This window comes from Dermacentor silvarum, unplaced genomic scaffold (genome assembly GCF_013339745.2).
Source record: "Dermacentor silvarum isolate Dsil-2018 unplaced genomic scaffold, BIME_Dsil_1.4 Seq902, whole genome shotgun sequence".
Taxonomy (NCBI): Eukaryota; Metazoa; Arthropoda; class Arachnida; order Ixodida; family Ixodidae; genus Dermacentor; species Dermacentor silvarum.
The window spans coordinates 127,177-144,930 of NW_023606948.1; positions in this window are offsets into that span (position 1 = coordinate 127,177).

The following is a 17,754-nucleotide window of genomic DNA, read 5'->3' on the forward strand; positions in this document are numbered from 1 at the left end:
CCCGTAAGGCCGATCCCGTGTATCGGCAATGGCATGCATTTTGTAAAAGTGTGTGTGTGTGCGTGTAATGAAAGGCTACATGACCTAAAATAAAAGCAATGCAACTTAACGAAATGTGTCTTCATTCAACTTCGACGTTAAAAAATGCAATCCTAAACAAACAATCAAATCACATATGCATGGCACCGGGTCGCTCAGCATTGCTTGGGTTCGTTGCGTAGCTATCGGCTGTGGGCATTGATTTGGATTCACTTTGCATGGGCGAAAGCTTCGCGTTGAACCATCTTTTTTTAGGAAGGGGCTTTGATTTTTTGTTTGTTATTTTTTACTACGTGCGCTTTCGTATTCGCTTTCATGTTTGTAGCATCGAGACGATGCTTTATAATAGGGGGGGGGGGGGGGGTGCATTTACACGTGTATTTACGTATCCTATTACCGGGGACTGTATTTCACGCGGTAACTTAGTCATCGCTCAGCGCAAGACGCGCCTGCATGATTTGATACTTACTCCAATGTTATGGTTGATTCAATTCGTTACCTATGTTCTCACCGAATTTGTGTGTGCACATGTTCTCTGGTACCTTCTGGAAGGCACACGGGCACCAGTGATTGCACTGTAACCTTCTACGAGTGATGCATAAAAGCCAACGCGCTTAACCCACTGATCAAATTTCGACTATGGCCAACTGTGTTCGCCGCTCTCGTTGTGCTCTGAGTGTAACTTGCTTTTGTAGGCACAACTTCGCCCAATAAAACGTTAGTTTCCTCATTCGCAGTTTCAATGATGCGTTCTTCACTATCACTACTACGTGACAATATTTCAGGCATTTAGCGCAACGGGAGTCTTCTATAGTATAACAAAAATATTTTCGCAACACGCAGCGAAAACACGCGAAATGCGGCGACATATGCTCTCCTCAGCACAGTAAATCATGACTGTGCTGAGGAGAGCTTATGTAGCCTTGAAAAAGACAAGTCCACTTGTGTAGACGTTGGCTCCTGCTTTCACCTTGCTGTCGTGTTGCTCATCACGTTAGGCACATGTGACGCAAAAATTTTTGTGTGGACTGACGGCCTCTAACTAAGTCTTATATTAGCCTTAAGACATCTTATGAAGCAAATAAATCTCCTCCAGACTTGTATGCGTAATATTACCCCATAAGAGGTCGCATTGAATAAACTGGGATATTATTGATTAATTATAATGGAACAGCTTTATTTCAGAATTTGCGCCTGGTTTTACTGTCTTGGGTTGAATGTTTTGTGTGTTAATCTAGGATTTCATGATAGCGACCTTTTCAGTAGACAAACTTCCCACGCTGCCTCAGTTAATAACAGTCACCTCAACAAAAGTAATCGATATTCTTAAACAGGTCCGTTCATTTCATGAGGCACATTTTTTTTTTCAGAAATATTTTGTAGGCACAAAAATACCAAAAAGGCAGGGAGAAGTACGCTTGCATGATAAAAAAAAATACCACATATCCAACTAGTCGCATTCTATATTTAAGCTAAGCTCTGTGTGACTGCATCAAGAGTCAGAACACGAGTTTGTGTTTATTGAGTGTCCGCACAAAGTGGTACGGAAGGCTTTATACAGACAATGTAGAGAGGCTAATGCAACGCCGCAGCCGCTGCCGCGGATTCACGAAGGCGGTAACTGGAAGCACTTATAATGTTTGGTTCTCAGAATCAACGACATTTCTGAACGAGAATGCTGCGATTGGTGTCGCATACTCAGTAGAGGATGTAATAATATTCTTGGCATCATTGCGGTAATAGTTGTTGATACAGAACGCTTCCGCATCTGATGTTACGCTTTCATAAAAATTGGTAATGAAGTTACCTTCTTTTTTAGCAGGTATTTAGTACACAATAACTATTCTCGTTGCGGAAGATGTTTGATTACCAAATACCGTAGGCCTCAAGATCATATTTGATGCCAGTTTTTTTTACCTGCTTGTGCAACGTTATCAGGGCAAACCTATAGAGTATGACTGCAATTATAAATAAATAACTTCGATTCCGGAACGTTATAAAACCATGCTTTCTATATCGTAAACGCAGTGCAGTTGCGGCCTGAGATGGCAGAGGATTAATGGACACGTATATGCCTAACCGCACCTATCAACAGCTAATTGAAATTTATTCGGGCGAGTACCTTAAAAACGCGAGAAAAAGGACATCTAGGAGAACTCGTAGCGCAAAAAAGTTTTGTGGTACATGTACATAATAAGAAAGCAGTATTGTGTGAACACTGCGGAACAGCAGACAACGGAAATATAGAACCACACCATTCGCGTATGCATTATTTAGTGCAGTGATGTATATCAGAGACCTGACGCGGCTAATTTCTTAGCACTTGTGTTACGATAGTGTTCGTTATATCAGATCTCCAGAGGGAGGCAATATTCCGGCGCTTGTAGACCACCGTGGCAGCCGTTACTATTGTTGCAAGGCTGCAGACCAAAGAATAAATGTGAGCGGTGGAACGTTCTAGAACCAGGGTTTCTGCGTCGTAGACTGAATACAGTTCCGGCCGCTGATCGGCGCCTCTGCGATCGCCAATAAATAATGGACACGTGAACGTGAATCGAAGCGAGTCCACAGCTGAATGGAATTTACTAGCGAGGAGTTTCGGAAACCTCGAAGAAGAACATTCCAGAGAACGGGTGCACCAAAATCGGAAATGAGAAAAACAGGAACTTAGAAACAGTGAAAAGATGTCTTCTGGTATTTGCTTTGTCTCCTTCCAGATAATCGCTTGTTAACACAGCATTGCTGCCTCGGATATTAGCAAGTGATCTACCGACTCTGCGACACAATCAATCAACCAATCAAACATTCGTATATCATCTTTATGTATATATGTGTGGCATTTGCATTTTGCCCATTTTTTACGCAGGATTACCACTAACTATGATTGTGTTCCTTGTACCAGCCTCGTCATTTGCATAGGGCTCAGGAGCCATGTGGATGCCCTTAGGGTCTTACTGAAGTAGAAATAATGTCGTTGATCGACTAATTCATAGATTGATTTACTGAATTATTGTTTCATTGATTGTGCCACGTAGTCTGTTTATATTTGAGGCATCAAAGCTCTATTGTGAGTATATCATACGAAAGAAAACAAAACAAGAGAGATATGTCTTTTTTTATTCATAAGTTCTGATTTCCGAAATACTTACGTATTAATCATCCCTTGTTATTACTGTCGCTAAGAGACCTTGATGTACCAGTGCTCCGGAATGTTCGTTTTCGGGCTTTCCGAAAATCAAGTGCTCGTAAACTCCATTCAGCTATCGACGCGCGTGGATTCGGCACTCGCGTGTCCAGTAATCCTTGCCGATCGCAGAGCCGTCGATCAATAGCCGGAGTTATGTTCAGTCTACGACGCGCAAGCCCGGGTTCAACAACGTTCCACAGCTGCATTTATTCTTTGGTCTGCAGCCTAGCAACAATTGTAATGGCAGTCACGGTGATCCAGAAGCGAATCAATATATGGCCTCCCTCAGGAGACCTGACATAACGAACACCATATGAACACATGTTCTTCTTTATCTTTCACCGGTGACCGCTATCCACCGGTTAACAAATGTTAAACGTTATTGCTCGGCGCAGGACGCGCCAGCATGTATCGGAAGCTTCTCAAACGTTATGGATGCTACTATCCGTCGTCTGTCGTCACCGACGCTGATGTAATCTGATTGTATGAGCGACGCGAATTGTCTAGTACCTTCTGGAAGACACGCGGGCACCAGGGATTATTCTGGAACCTCAGGTATGAAAGCCGACGCGTTTCGCCGCTCATCAGATTTCGACGACCGCCGACTGAGTTCGCCGCTTTCGCTGTGCTTCGAGTGTAGCTTGCTTTTGTGGGCGCAGGCTTGCCCAATAATGAATCAGATTCGTCATACCCAGTTTTACGACTGTTTACATAGAGAAAGAAATTTAACGAGAGCGGACACTCCCATAGCGCCCACCGGCCGAATTGACTGCAGCGCGCCAAGTGGTCGACATCAATCACTTCCGGTTTTCGGCGCGCGCATTTTGAACGCTAGCTGACACGCCAGCTACGCTTTTTTTGTGTGTGTCGACCGCGCACGGTCTTCGCACGGAATCGGTTTATTATCTGGTAAAAATGATTGCGAACGGTCCTGTCAAGTCCTATCGAATCTGTGCCACGTACAATTTCACAAAGTAGACGCAAGACTCCTTGTGAAATGAGGAAATATTTATTTTGCTCTATATAAAATCTCGTACCGCGCTTTTTGTGCGTTCATTCAACGTTGTGACCCCAGGTAAGCAGTGGTTCCCGTATAAAGCTCCACCGGACGGCATCAGCTGAAAAAAAAGTAAATTACAAGAATGTTACATTTGCAAGCATGAAACAGCATGTTACAAGCATGTGTCATTTGGTATTTAGTTATAGGAATACGGCGTGCAGAGGCGAAACGTGCGAAAGCGGTGAATGGGCGGCATTACAAACAAAAGCAATTCGCGTTTACATGCATGAGGTGGTAAATACCCGACTCATCCCAAACAATACCATAAAATATGTAAACATCTGCTTTCCAAGCATTCCCCCATTTCCGGGCATTATTTCCTGCACTTTAGCAGCACAAATACACGGGCGACTTCGCGTTTCCAAAACTTGGCCTCGGGCGCAACACACAGAGACGGGCGCAACACCGAGACGGTCGCAACAGAGGCTCCCAGCAGCACCATGCTAGACATTCGCAGAATGCCTTCTACTCGTACTCAAGACAAATGCGTGAGTGCAAAGCCGGTTTTCAGTCCTTTAGAAGACGGAATTTTCGAATTACAAGTTTTCGATATGTTCCTCGGCGTTATCTCTCGCGCGTTCTGCCGGCGCCAGCAACACAGTCCCATGGATGTTATCAGTCTTGGCAATCACCTATCGCGTTTTCGACAGGCGTGAGTACCGAAAGAAGGTATATGTTGTTGCGGGGCCACAGAAAATGTCACAAACTTGTCCCTCGAAGATTCATTACACGCCAAACTAACTTTGTCACCACGGTCGAGCTGCTTATCGCTAACTGCGTCACAGCGCGCTGCGTGGCCAGTGTGCCTCAACAGAGCCGAAATAACCCTTATAAAAATGACTATTGAAATGTTGTTGGCATATTGTTGAGGAATTGTTTACACAATATCCTTTCAATATTGTCTCAATAGTTATTGAGCGTACACAACAATACCTCAACAATAAAGTTGTTGAGCGCTTCACAACAGTAAAGTCATTGACTAATTGTTGTTGACATATTGTTGAATAATGTTGAGTATTATTGAGAATTGTTGAGCAATATTGACATTGAATATATATCGGAAACAGGCACACGTAGACGTGTGCGTGTTTTACACATATATATTGTTTTATTGTTCACTTCATCACCACTAAATATATATAGTGTCAGATAACTTGAACCAAAGGCCTCTCTCGAGTTGTAACTGCGGGAGCTTGTGGCAAGACGACGCTGTCGCAGGCGTTCCGCTTCATTTGCCCTAAATTAAGGGTCGGCGGCTCATCGCTGACGTTTCGCCTGGGCTTCGGAATCCGTCACGCTAGAATCAGCATGCTATAATCGGACCACAATTAAGCTTCGCTTACTAGAATCGGAAAACAAGCTTTGCTTACGTAAGCGAAGCTTGTCGTCCGATTCTAGCATGCTGATTCTAGCGTGACGGCTTCCGAAGCCCAGGCGAAACGTAAGCGAAGAGCCGCCAACCCTGAATTTAGGGCGAACGAAGCGGAACGCCTGCGACAGCGTCGTCTTGCCACAAGCTCCCCCAGTTACGACTCGAGAGATAGGTCTTTGGTTCAAGTTATGTGACACTATATATATTTAGTGATGATTAAGTGAACAATAAAACAATATATGTGTGTAAACCACACACGCATCTACGTGTGTGTGTTTCAGATATATATTCAATCTCAATATTGCTGAACAATTCTCAATAATACTGAACATTATTCAACAATATGTCAACAACAATTAGTCAATGACTTTACTGTTGTGAAGCGCTCACCAACTTTATTGTTGAGGTATTCTTGTGTACGGTCAATAACTATTGAGGAATTATTGAAAGGATATTGTGTCAACAATTCCTCAACAATATGCCAACGACATATCAATAGTCATATTTATAAGGGACCCCCATTTTCTCGACAGAGGAAGGGCTGTTGATTTTGTCTCTTTGGGTCCCACGTATGACAAGGGCAGTTCAAGGAAGCGTTACAGGTCCCCGTGCCCACAGGGGATATATGTGCCATTGAGCTTGGACCTTTTCTGCACTGCCTCCAGGATCGGCCCACATTAAAAGGGTGCCAATGATCTTGGACCCTTTCTGCACTGCCTCCAGGATCGGCCCACTTTATCTGCCCCTGTACCTGCCATTGAACGTCGCTATTGGAAATGGCAAATAAAACGTCAGCGTACTATAGAAGTTACAGCTTGAGTGATATTGTCAAGAAACATTGGGAAGAACTCAGAAGTAATATTTTTTTCGTAATTTGTTTGCAGAGTAACTAGCGTATGAAGTAAAGGGTTGGTGTCAGAGACCGCATTTTTTCAATTTTGACTGGTTGCTCGGATGATCTCGTTTTGTTCTCGCAACTTGTCATAATGGTTTTTGATGTGTGGCAAAGCCAGTGTCAAGCAGACACTATTTACTATTTTGTTTGCTCATATGTTTTGTTTATATCAAGTACAATATATTGCATACACGGTACGTTATATTGCACTCTACGTTCATACCACAGTTGTACTCATGCCTACGGGTGACTAAATTTCATTTTCAACTTGCCGGCATGTTCTCGTTTTGAGTGCCCGGATAATAGCTTTGGCTTTTGGCTCAAGGTCACTTGAAGATCGCCGACAACGGGAGCTAAAAGCATTTCATGCTTAAAAGAGTATAGGCAACCTTAAACTTTGACCTAGGTGTTTCTTTTTGGCACTCGCATCCCGGCGTTGGTGTTCTGTGCTTTGGTAAGCAGTAATAAGTGATTTCTGATCAATTATAATTATTCCAGACACTTCAGTAACTCAACTTGAACTAAGCTTATGCTTTGATATTATGTCTATAAAGAAACCGATGAATTTTGCACTGTACTACTTTTTTTATTTTTTTCCTGATTTATTTTTAATCTCGTCTCAGCTAATTTGTTATACTTATCCCAGACACTTCAGCAAGTCAGCTTGCAACAAAACTTATGCTTTGATATCATATCTATAATAAAAGTCATGAATTCTGAACTGAGCCATTTTTTTCTATTTTTCTGATTTACTTAGATTGCGTCCCCGGTCGTCTCAGCTAATTAATTCTAATTATTCCAGACACTTCAGTAACTCAACTTATAACTGTAAACTTATGCTCTGATATCATATCTCTAATGAAATTAGTGAATTTTGTACTGTACTATTTTTTTCGATTTATTTTCACCTCCTGATCATCTCTGGAGGTGAACCGGAAGTACTGTCCAAAGAACAAATGGCACCCGACGCTCCTGCTATTAAAATCTCCCGATACAGCTTTCTGTTGCTCAATACATGCAAAATAAAAGTGATTTTTTCTTCTTTTCCGAGTGTGAAAGAAGCCCGCGAATACACGCAAAATTGCCGCACAACTAGCCGCTCGAGGCACTATGCGTGTATCCGCGGGCTTTCACGCTCGGAAAAACACTTTTATGTAGCACGTATTGGGCAACAGAAAGCTGTATCGGGAGTTTTTCCTGTTGCTCTATAATTTTCTGATTGACACTTTTCATCTAAATATAATATCCGAGAAGCTAATTAATTAATTAATAATTTATTAATAATTATAATGATTATCTAATTATTTATCTAATGCAAAAAATTGAGTATCTGAAAGCGATGGCAAACAACATTACCTTGGTTCTGTCCAGCTACGTGGCATTTGCATATATTTAAGTGTCGGTGCTAGAAAGTTGGGACGCCCTGTATATACTGGGTGTTCAAAATTAGGCTTTACGAAAATTTTAAAAAATCGCTTGTAGCAGGTAGCATAATCCTTGTCGCTTAGCTTGGTTATTCGAAGAAACAGACATTACTAACACAAGAAATTGAAACAAATATTCTAATAAATAACAAAAATTGACTAATGAACTTCTTAGTTAATTATTTTACGACACATATTGCAATATATGAATTGTAGCCGGTGAGTTTGCAAGACGCATCCACCTAAATAGAATTTCCAGGATAACACCAGTTTCGAGATATTATTGCTCTTAGTGTGGGACGAAATACATGGGCGTTTTAGTTACTTTTGTGCTTCAATGTATAAAACAGCATTTTCGTAACAAAGTAAGTATAACACTGCATTTTTACGGCGAGTTCGATGGTGCATATCTCCAAACTGGTGTCATTCTGGAAATTCATTCCAAGTGGATACGCCTGACAAGCTCACTGGCTCCAATTCGTAAATCGCAATATGTGTTGTGAAGTAATAAAATAAGAAGTTAATTAGCGATTTCTTGTTAATTAGTTCAATCTATTTTTCGACTGCTCGTGCTACTAATGTCCGCCTCATCGATTAACCCAGCTCAATGATAAGAGTTATGCTACCTGCCACAGGCGATTTCTAAAAATTATATATATAGACACAAAATTGGAGCACAAAACAAACGTCCCAACAAGCACTGACCAATGACCGATGATTGGACCCCTCCTGGATTCCCATCGGCTTCTATTGCAAGTGGCCAGCTAGTGCCCTGTCTGTGTCAGAAAACGGCATTGCCTCCATGTTAAATATGGGCAAGATGATGGGAAAAGTACTTCTTTCTGGGGTTTTACGTGCCAAAACCAGTTCTGATTATGAGGCACGCCGTAGTGGAGGGCTCCGGATTAATTTTGACCACCTGGGGTTCTTTAACGTGCACTACAACGCAAGCACACGGGCGTTTTTGCATTTCGCCTCCATCGAAATGCGGCCGCCGGGGCCGGGATTCGATCCCGCGATCTCGTGCTCAGCAGCGCAACGCCTTAGCTGACTAAGCCACCCCGGCGGGTGATGGGAAAAGTAGTATGTAAGCATAATAAATAAATATGTTTTTAAAGAGTGCGTTTCGTTTAGTTGTTAGCCTTTAGCGCACAATAGAATGAAACAAGTTTGGGTGATATCTGTGACGTGGTGTCCATATTTTACATGAAAGCCTAGGTCTATTCTGTAACACGTAGAGACGGGGTGCTGGCCAGTGTGCTGGGAAACTGCTTGGCCACCACGCACAATCTACGCTGTTATAATTTGCCGGTGGCAAATCATAGCGCAGAAGCACAGGTACAAATGTTTAATCAATGGGACGGCATAGTGTCTACCGTTTGTCATGATGTCAAACTAACAAGCACGAAAAGCGACAATTGTGTACGTTGCTGGTCCGTAGTTCATTTCGCGCCGGTTGCTTCACGTATTAAAATAAATATTTCTTTTTAATCCAAACGATGAAAACTGTGCGCGCACACAGGGCGCAACATTTGCGATGTTTGAATTTTGCACTATTTCCGGCGCGCTGCGTACGTGACCGGCCGGCGCACTGCGTTATCGCGATAAAGAAAATAGTTCCTTAAGGAAGCTAAGCAGGATAGGATAGCAATAAACTTTATTTGTCCAGCGGTTAAGGCTGTTGGTTCCCGGGGCTAGGCTGCCAGGGGTCCATCGCCGGAGAAAAATCTTTCGAGATCCTCGGCAATGGCCCTGGCCCGTTGGACGGCCCACTCCTGGTCCTCGGGTGCCTCGCTGAGGAGGGCGGCTTGCCATCTCTCAGCGAGGCGCCCCGCTTCAGAAGGTCCTGCTGTTATCTTCCCCCTTCCTCTTGGTCCTTCTTCTTCAGGGCGTTGACATTCCCAAAGTATATGGGCCATATCAGCCCGTTCGTGCTCGCACCACGGGCAGCCGGGCGACGGGTGCAGCGCGGGCCACAGGCGGTGCAGGTGATAGGGGTTGGTGAAAGTTCCCGTCTGCAACCGCCTCAGGTCGACTGCCTGGGACCTGTCCAGCCGCCCATGGGGTTGTGGATATGTCATACGTTCTTTCCTATAGTGTGCAAGAACCTCTGGGTACGAGGCCGGAAAATCCTCGATATCACAGTCGGCGTCCCCGTGGCCCCCAGCTCCGTCCGCCGCGATTTGGGATGTGTTGATAATTCCTCCGCTGGGGTTCCGCACAACAACGGCGGCTGCCCTCTGGGTGATCGCGTCGCGGCGGGTAAGTTGCCTCGCGACGAGATGGGCACGCTCGTTGTGGTTGGGCGGGATGCCGGTGTGTTTTCGGCCGTTAGTATTGTTGGTGTTGCGGCTGTTGTCTTCTTTAGTACCAAGCTCCCCGACGTGCGCGGGGAACCATTTGAGGGACTTGATCGTAATCCTGTCGGACACGAAGTCTCCGGCTCTGGCGTTGAGCATGCGCGCCACATCCGCGGACACCCAACCTTTGGTGTAGTTCCGGATCGCTGATTTGGAGTCGCTTATGATCAGGCTATCCTCCGTACCTCCGTGGAGTACCGCGAGGGCTATGGCCATCTCCTCCGCTGCTTCGGCCGACGGCAGCCTAGCTGATGCCGTGACTCGGATCCTTCCCTTCGTATCTACGACCGCCACGGTGAAGGCGGGCTCCGCCGCCGTCGGCCGGCCGTGTCGTTGATGTTGCTGCTGTTGCTGCTGCCGTTTTTGTCGTAGTAGTAGTAGAGATGGTGGTGTTGGCATCCCCAGTTCGTCTTGCACATTTCGTTGTAGTGGCGATGGTGGTCGTTGTCCCTCGTCGCCATCAACGTTACCGGCGGGCCGCGGGTACCTGGCTGCATCGACGAAGAGGACGCCTTCTCGTCTGCTGTGCTCTTCGAGGATTGCTACCGCCCTTCGTTTACGTCTTTCCACGTCATGCACCGGGTGCATGTTCTTCGGCATGTTTTCCGTCTGTATGGCGTCCCTGACTTCCGGTAGCAGTGTTTCCTTCAGTCCCCGCGCCTCATGATATCGAATTCCGAGCAGGTTGAGGATTCGTCTTCCCGTTTTGGTGCCCGACAGCCTCTCCAGCAGCGCTATTCGCTGCGCCTCGGCGACCTCCTCGAGCGTGTTGTGTACGCCCAGCTCGAGGAGCCTGTGAGTTGGCGTGTACTGGGGTACACCCAGGGCGGTCTTGAACGCCCTGCGGATCGCCACGTTCAGCTTGTCGGTTTCGCTCCTGTTCCAGTCGGCATACGCGGCGACGTACGATATATGGCTCAGCGCGTACGCCTGTATCAGCCTCGTCACGTTGTGTTCTTTCATTCCTTTCCTCTTGTTCGCGACCCGCCGCACGAGGTGCGTGGCGGCGGCTACTTTCTTCTGCAGTCGGGAAACCAGCTCGCGGTTGGCACCGTTCTCTTCCAGCCACAGGCCGAGCACTCGCAACTTGGACACCGTCGGTATTCGGGTCCCCTCCCTCGTCATGACGTGGACGCCCAAACGACGGGCGTCGAACACGCCCTGCGGGAGGGGTCCTTTCTTGCGCGGTCTGTGGAGTAGGATCTCTGACTTGTCGGGTGAGCAGACGAGTCCCGTGTCTTCAAGGTGCCGCTCCACCTCCCGGACGGCCCGCTGCAGTCGGTCTTGCATTTCGCCAACGCTCGTGTTCTCCGTGGTCCACACTGTCACGTCATCTGCGTAGATCGTATGATTGATGCCCTCTATCGCGTCGAGACGCTCTGGCAGGCCGATCATGACGAGGTTGAAAAGCATGGGGGAGAGTACGGAGCCCTGCGGCGTTCCCGCACCGCCCATTCGGACCGTTCGCGGCGTGGCCCCGTCGATCTTGACCGTCGCCTCGCGTTCATTCAGGAAGCTGCAGACATATCGGTGAAACCTCGCCCCGAGATCGAGTCGGCTGATCTTGTCCAATATGGCCATGTGCTTCACAGTGTCGAAGGCGCTATTGAGGTCTAGCCCGAGCAAGGCGCGCACGTGAGTGCTCGGAGCGTTCACTACTTGTTCTTTGATTTGCAGCATGGCGTCCTACGTGGAAAGCTAAGCAGAAAACTTTCATACTCTTGCAAACCGCAGAAATTGTTAAGAATTACCATTATATTACAAGATTCGTTAATAAATATTGCAATTTATGTCTATGAAAGCGTGGATTTGTATGTTTGTTTTTGTGTGAATGCGCGCTTGCGCTGTTGATTCTTTGGCGCATTCCGGAACTTTGTATGTGTGCGGGTTGCGTGATGTGTTTGCTGCGTTTTCTGTGCCCTTTTCCACGCTGTGACATCTTTGGTATATTCCAACTTGTTGCTCGCTCTTTATGGGCTACACGTTGCCTCGAAGATCCCCATGATCGCATCCGACTCATCCACATCGAAGGTGAGTGTTTAGAATTCCACTTGCTCGTTCATTGCGACGCTATCAGCAAAAGTGCGTACGGAGCCCATGCGTGTCTTCCACGCGCCTCTGTGCTCGTTTTCATGGCTAGTACTATCCTTCCGTTGCGAGAATTGCTTGTGCAGCACTAGATTTGTGATATTGAACATGAAGTTTTGTCCTGATTTAACTTCACAGCGCGCTTGTGGCGACGTAAAGCAGCTATGTGGAGCCAGCTAAAACAGGGCACGTTGTGCGCGCCACGATTTTTAGTACGGTGTTCCAGCACCGATTGAAATTAGCATTAATGAGCGCTCGTGCTTTGCCGTTTTGGTGGAAACAATGCGACGTGAAATAGTCGGAACTGTACTGTAATCAAGTATATTTCGTTCACGCACGCCGTCCATTTACGTGCTTCTACTACATGGCGTGTCGGGATCGGCGAAAATATGCGCGGGGCGTTTTGCCGTTAGAATGTATTCTGCTGCGCTGTTCGCTTCAGGATCGAGTGCCCAGAGTCTGCTGACACGCCGTGCGGTAAACACGCGCTGTGGCGCGATAATAATAAAGAATTGCAAGGGCGTATATGTGATTCTATGTGATAGGTGAGATAAAAAAGGGGTGATGCCAGCGAATGCTGTGAAATCTTCAGGTCATGTGTGGTTTGTTTTCCGCCGGTACGCGCGCGGTGAACTTTTTTTTTTAACCATGATCTCCCTTCGACGCCATCGAGTGCTTCGCGCAAACGCCTTCGCGCAGGCGCTCTATATTCACGGGAAAGGCAGATTCTGTGGGATTCTATGTTCTGCTTTCGTGGGATGAAACATTCAAAATAATGTCATCGTGTGAAGTTTCAGCCTTTGGCCCTTCAGTAACTGATTGATTTAACTAAGTTCGAAAATCAGTAAAGGAACGGGATGCTTGAGCATATTTGCTGTGTCGTCCCACTGTGCTTCCAGTGGCATGTAGGCGTTATTGACAAATGTCGAAAATTAGCAAGGCTTTTTATGACATAGACTAGACAGCTATGTCAAGAAGTTATTTTTGCTTTGAATTCACACACTAAAGAGGAGAGAGAGTGAAAGGGGAGCGTATCCGTGGGAACTAAATGACGCTTTGACATAAGCTTGGAACAATGGTTTGTTGGTGGAGCAGTTCTGTGGAATACTTGGAGAGTAAGCAAACTGTAGTAGCAGCAGTTAGACGGGGAGTAAAAAATACAACACTGGTTTTATATGAACGAGCTACCTTTAAGATGTGGTTGCAACAGTTCAGTAGATGAGCAAAAATAATTTTAAAATTTAGGAGAGAAATTAAAAATAAATTATTTGCCCACCTCACACTGCCAGTGGCAAGAGCAGCCATGATTTAATGTTTTCAATCAGTCATTTATATCCATCCATTTATGTCGGCCTAATCGTCCATGTAGATGTTTTGATTGTTGCTTTTGACTTATCGTGGCGTCACATTTTAATACTGACATCTGTTTTCAGAATCAAAATGAGCCTGGAGACACCACAGCCGGAATGCGAAAGGTGAATTCTTTGGCCATTCATCGTGTAGCGTCACCATGATCAAATGCACTGTTGCCCTGAAAATGTATTGCCGGGAGGTATTCTCCTAAGATTTAGTAAAAATGGTAGCATTAAGTGTCTCCTCTGTGATTTTGCATAGCCTTTGATTTGCGAGTCGATTAATTTATTTGATGAGGTGGGCAGTTGGCACACCCTGCCTTTGTACACATTCAGCTGAATAGGTGAATCTGATGTGTAGTGGTAATCGCATTAACGTCGACAGTTATCTTCCTGTTTGAGCTGCTACTGCTGCTTGCCAACACAAGCAGCAGTTGCCCAAGATGGCGTGAAAGAGGTTCCTTGAAGAGTGGCACATACCCTGAGTCACATACCCAGAGATCCAAGGAGGTCCATCAAATGGTTATTAACCCACTTCCCTCAACATAGCAGCCCTACCTATTAGGCCATTGACCACCAAGTGACACAAATTGGCCGGAAAATAGTTAGAGACAGACACCCGAAAGTATGTGAAGTATCCTAAAAATGCTACTTGCATAAAAGTTTTCGATACTTTGGTTTACTTACTGTTTTATTTTGTACTGGGTGAATCCTTGTTTTTCTGAAGCACATGGCATCCTAACAGCACAACAAGATATGACATTAGTTTTAGTTGTTTTTATTAGTGACATTAGTTGACATTTTAGGTCTGGAGCAGGCAGTATTTCTGTGATTTATTTGGAGTGTGGCTGTTGTGTAAATGTGCTTAGAATCCTTAAACTACCTCACTAATATTTACCTAAACGTGCCGTTTCACATAGGTTGGAGAAGTGCTCATTCCGATGATCCTGGCACAGCTTGCCATGGTGGACCAGGCAAGTTTGCAAGGGCCTTGATTCACCATGTGTTCACAAAGAAGAACCTCATGGGCCACTCACTTCTCGGAAACAACACCACCAATAGGCAAAAACAGGCTCTTGGCCTTATCAGGGTAAACACTGTTATAGGCAAGTACCATACATCCTTTTTCCCAGTGCATTTTTGCATTCACATTTTGTACTTGGAATTACCAGCTTGCTATTAGCACAACAAATAACTTTCAAGTAACCTGTGTCTGCAACTACGTGCTATAATAGCCTACTATTTGGAATGAATGTTCACTTGATCTCAAGTCTCTAACGCCTCCATACTAAAGTGCTAAATTTTAAAAGCAGCCTTACCTGCCAGAAGTTATTGGTGGCTCCAACTGACAAAGTTAGGTGTATTTGCGCATTAGTTGCGCTACTTGACTGTCATTGCAATGAATAGTTGCAATGAAGCAGCTACCAATCTGTGAAGCACGCTACCAATCTGGTGGTATAGAGGGTGTGCTTAAGAAGCCTGAAAGTGTTGTTATAATTGTGGAGAAGCTATGCTCAAGTGCAGTTACTGCTCAACTCGAGGGACAACACTTCCACCAAATTTCAGCAATCAAAATGGCCCTCCAGATTCTGTAATGCAAAACATAGTGGTTTCACCTATTTCAACAGACCACATTGAATTAAGGAGGTCCATGTGGTGGCAGACAGTAGCCTTAGGTGGCAGACAGTAGCAGACAGTAGACAGGGAGCTTAAGTTACGGGGCATAATTGTTGGGTTGTTTCGATCAAAGCAACAATAGGAACAGTTGCCAACTTCGTTGTCAACATTGCGATGTTTAGCAATGTCCATTCATTCTAGGCACTCAACCTATTAAAATCCAATTTATCACATTGTATTCTAAGATGTGAAAAAACAAAGGTATTTATATGACTTTTCCTCACGTTCCCATAAAATGATCAGTACTCAATAGGCCCTTGGCAGCTACTATATAAAGCTTCTTACAGAACATGAAGCATGTCCACAGCTCCCACTCTGAAATTGTTGGAAATGTCTCCTGCTTTCTTACTTCAAGGACACACTTGCTTGTTTTCAGCGTTATTATAAACCAGTGGTCAAGTACTATAGGTTTAGCTTTATTAAAAATTAAATGAGCTTTGTAGGTGTTCATGTTAACCCTTTGAGGATCACATATTTTCTGGCAATACGTCCCCCAATTTAAGCATTATATTTTTATTCTGGATTGTTCTTCAGAGTGACGTTTCGAGAAAAACAAATGGGTAAATAATTTTTAGGTCACAAAGTGACAAAGGTTTCTTAGTGTGCACAGTTTTACACCATGTTTATTGTAGTATGCAGGGCAAACTAGCATAATTACATTTTTAAAATGTGATGACACTCACAAAACATTAAACTAGGTGAATACTCCCAAATTACTGCAGTGATGGGCACCATAGAGTAAAGAGAAATATCAGTTTTGTAAGAAGCCAAGGGGCAACAGCACAATCAGGATTTTTGTAGAAGTCGCAGAAGGTTACAGAATATGTAATGTGATGCTTGGGGACACTTCATTCTTAAAAGGCATGCTAATTTATATGTTCTTTCGCCGCCTCATATTTGTGGTCGTGACCACACGATTTGTTTCCGCCACTCTACATGCATGGCAGTGACCCTCAAAGGATTAGCAGAGTCAGTCCACTTGCATATTTCTCTTGTAAGACTGAGCACTTCGTATTTCTTCTTCGCATTTATTTGTGTTAGTGTAACCATGTTGGCGCGCAACTGCAGTAAATCCTTGTTATAAGCAGCAATTTCTTTTAAGTAGAGAGGCATAAGAATGGCTATCATAATGCGAGAAGTTCACTCCAGTAGCATGTGAGCTCGTAAAACAAATTCAGATATACCATACTCAATTCTGGTCACATAACCGTATTTGGAGCAACTCCTGCAAGGAAAAGTGCAATAAAGTGCTGCACATTTTGATTATGAATGTTGAGAGAACTAATTGTAGTTGTCAGTAGTCTACATTAAGTTTTTTCACCAACAGTATGAAGTCTTTTTTCCACCATTTTGTTCCTAAGCAAGCAACGTTCACATCTTTCACACCAAGGATATTCATGAAGTTTTTCTGCCACAGTGAGCTTTTCCTGTTTGCCTTCTGCATATTGTACTAAGTGGAGTCCTCCAGCACCACCCCACTTTGAAAGCTGGTCATTCTCTAGAATTGAACTCGTGAAAACTTTGAATAAACAAAACAAATGAAACAGTTTCATTATAACAGGGCGTACTGTATGTCGCACTTTTGCATGTGGAACATAGATCTTAAACATCATGCTGTTTTTCCTTTTTTAGAGGCTTTACCTGTCACAAGTTTCCTGGGGCAAACATGGCGTACATTAAGAACACTCTGGCCTCACTTCTTGCAAGGGACCTGAGGCGTCCAGAAGAGCCCAAGTCTGTGGACAGTTCAAGTGTTGTGCACTTGCCGCCCTCAGGAGGAAGGAGGAACAAACTTTTATTTAAACCAGCAGTTTAGCTGGCTGGGCCTAGGCCTCCCACGTGGGGACATCGAGGTCTTGCCTCTTCGCCGCCTCGCAGGCTTGCTGGGTAGCCCAGAGTTGGTCGTCGAGTTGGGAGCTGCGCAGGGCGGCGTGCCATCTCGACGAGAGGGTCACGGTATTATTTGTCGGGTATTGGTTTTTACATTCCCATAGCATGTGGGGAAGCGATGCTGCCTCAGTCTTACAGATCTTGCAAATGTTACTAGGGTAGGTGTCCGGGTAGATCCTGTGGTAACGTGTTAGTGAGGGGTACGTGTTTGTCTGTAACAGGCGAAGGGTGGTTGCCTGTGCTCTGTTTAGCTTGTGATGAGGGATGGGGAAGGTTCTTCTGTTAAGATAGAATGATTTCGTGAGGTCGTTGTAGCTGGTGAGGCGATCGCGTTCCGCGGGTGCACCTGCGCTGTCTCCGGCACGGTTGACAAGGCCTCGTGCTACGGAGTGAGCAACCTCGTTGAGGTT